The sequence below is a fragment of the Amblyomma americanum genome, chromosome 9, assembly GCF_052857255.1.
Source record: "Amblyomma americanum isolate KBUSLIRL-KWMA chromosome 9, ASM5285725v1, whole genome shotgun sequence".
Classification (NCBI taxonomy): domain Eukaryota; kingdom Metazoa; phylum Arthropoda; class Arachnida; order Ixodida; family Ixodidae; genus Amblyomma; species Amblyomma americanum.
The window spans coordinates 130024582-130027448 of NC_135505.1; the positions used below are offsets into that span (position 1 = coordinate 130024582).

Genomic DNA, 2867 nt, shown 5'->3' on the forward strand with positions numbered 1-2867 from the left:
ACTGATGAGAAGGTGTGTGTGTTTGATGTGCACAGACAAGGGTAAAACAGTTTGAAATAAATGAGAGAATGAGCGATCCGGATCAAATTGTTGTGTAGTTTGTAAAGTAACGCCAAACAACTGGGAATTCGAGCAGACATGCAGAAGCAACGATGAAAGGCGAAATCTATGAAAGTGAAAAGTAAAACGCCTGTAGCCCGTAACGACCGTGCGTAGAGGTTTGCTGGAAGCGAAGTATTTGCGGATACCAAGAATATTACAGACACAAAAGTAATGCTTGCTGTTTGAAATCAGACAATAACTCCAGTGTAGGTGCAATACATGTACATGTGCGATTGTGGTGAAGTGAAGATAAACTCTGCAGTGTGTGGCCATTATAAAGCGCGCTGCCTGCAGCTGTATTAGGTGGAATTAGTGTAACAAGGGTGACTGGTAGCAACACGACTAAGCAGTACTGAGACAAGCGCAAAAATAAGAATTTATATTGAAAGAAGGGTGAACAGACCAGGTGTAATACGGGCCATCAGCTGTTGCAGATTCATAACATGCAGGTAAGAATATAAAGCTCTTGTTGAGGGAGGAGGCATACGTGCGGCAGGAGTTAAATATCTTGCGTGGCGCATGGATACAGGACAGGGCCAGAGATCCGAGCTCGTACTTTCTGACGCGGCTCCGAGAACCGAAGTCGGCGTATCTGCAAAGACAAGTGGAAAGCATGGGTGTCGTGCGCATGCTATAGAGACTTCCGACGGCCACTTTGTACACTTTCCGTACTATACGGAGCAAAACTAGCGTATGCCATGCGGGCTTCGATTCATTTGCACTTACCACCCTACCCCTGGAGTCAAGGGAGATAAAAAGAAGGGAGAGGCAGGAAGGGAACGTCTTGTGTCGTGCATGGATACCGGAACGGGGCCACAGATCCGAGCTCGGACTTCCCGAGTCTGCTCCGTGCTGTCCTTAAGCTGGTTTAGGGTCTCCCTTGGATGTCTGCAAAGATAAAAGACCCTTAGTAAAACGCAACCATAGATGGAAACGACTGAACAGCTCGAACAGACGAGAGGGAAGAGGACATAGACACACGCTCTGTGTTCTCTTCCACCCCGTCTGTTAGCGCTGAGCAGTCGTTTCCATCAACATGCACCAACCAAACTCGTCAAGCCCTCTACTTGCAATCGTGGATGTCGTGAGCACTTGAAAGTCGTCCTAGGGTCACACTGTACACTGGCTGTACCGTCGTAAACAAAGGTAGCTTACTTCGACTGAACTACATCGTCGACCCCCTTCAGCGTAGCCTGGTGTTGAACAGCCTTAGGGGGTACCGCTTTCAACTGCAGCCTTGCCAGTTTTCTCGTTTCGATAAGCCGCAGTTCTGCTTACCGAAAACGCAGAAAACGGCGCTGCGATGCAGTGCAATCGAAGCACCCGACAGTACAGCGTTTGTGACGGGAGACAGCAGCAGTGCGAGGCAGGAAGATTGTCTTGCGCGGCGCAAGGATGCCACACCAGGACGAGAGTTCAGCTCGCACTGCTGAATCGGCTCCGTGCTGTCCGTGTCCAAGGTAGACTTTAAGCCAGCATATCTGCAAAGATAAAAAGGAACCTTCGTCAAAGGCAACCTTATATAGATGGAAACGACTGAACGGCGCGAACTGACGGGACGGAAGAGAACATAGACACAAGCTCTGTGTTCTCTTCCATCTCGTCTATTAGCACTAAGCAGTCGTTTCCATCAGCATGCACCAACTATACCGATCAAGCCCTCTTCTTGCAAGCATGTATGTCGTGAGCATTTCAAAGTCGTCCGATGGTCACACTGTACACTGGCTGCACTGTCGGAAACAAATGTGGCTTATTTCACGCCAACTTCGACTGTACTACATCATCGGCCCCCTTCAGCGCAGCCCGGTGTTGAACAGCCTTAGGGGGTACCGCTTCCATCTGCAGACATGCCAGTTTTCTCGTTTCGATAAGTCGCAGTCCTGCTTACCGAAAACGAAGAAAACGACGCTGCGATGCAGTGCAGTCGAAGTACCCCGACAGTACAGCGTGTGCGACCGGAGGCAGAGGGTGCGCAAAGGGAACCTTGCACGGCCCGCAGCTGTCACATCGGACCATATGTCACTGCGGGCCGAATGCACCAGTGCCGTTGGTAAGGGAATGCTGGTGTGAGCATATCTGCAAAGAAAAAAAAAGAGGTGACAGACACGCAAGCGTAACGCAGTCGCACATATACTCACCGTGGGAGAAGAATGAGCCTTATGCCGCTGGGCTGAAACAAGTAAGAAAATCGGACGGACCTTGGCTGCAGCGGAAACACGATGTGCCGCAGACCGTAGGCAGCGTCCGTTCTTCGGAGTTGCTGGACGAGACTGGCGAGACTTTCCGAGCGCCGTGTACGGCCACAGACCACATGTCGCTCAAGAGCACTTTCGCGCCCGGGCATTCCTTGACACGACATGGTGGCCGGGTCGCAGCGGCGTTTGGAACGGGTTTTTGTTTCATGACGGAAACGACAGTGAGCTGAATACCTAGAGCTGACCTGCCAAGTGTGTGCTAAGCCTGGAGCTGTGTACGCGCCGCAACCCCTGGCTCACGACGCTTCCGTCACGAACAAAAAACCCGATGGCGACAGCCCGTGAAACCTCTGCGCTGCATGCTGCGTGTTTATTGCTTACTATTAACCAATGCTCGCGGAATCAGCGCGAGTGAAACTTAAATTTGGTCTAACAGCCCAGGGGAGGTTTCACGAAAACACGTCGCCCTCGCCGCGAGGCCTTGCCTCGCACTCACCTTCGATGCCGTAGGCCTGGCGGGGAGGTGTATCCCTCGGCAGTCGTCGGTCGGCAGTGAGGGAAATGGCTTCT

The 2867-nt window shown here is 51.7% G+C and overlaps 1 long non-coding RNA gene across 1 annotated transcript; it reads right to left on the bottom strand.

Annotated features, from left to right (window-relative positions):
- Positions 1–466: 466 nt before the first annotated feature.
- LOC144105505 (uncharacterized) lies at positions 467–2475 on the bottom strand. The gene is made up of 3 exons (XR_013308815.1): positions 1381–2475; positions 829–990; positions 467–694 (listed from the first exon to the last, which is right to left on the bottom strand). It is a non-coding gene; the product is annotated as an uncharacterized LOC144105505 (long non-coding RNA).
- Between the last annotated feature and the right edge of the window lie 392 nt (positions 2476–2867).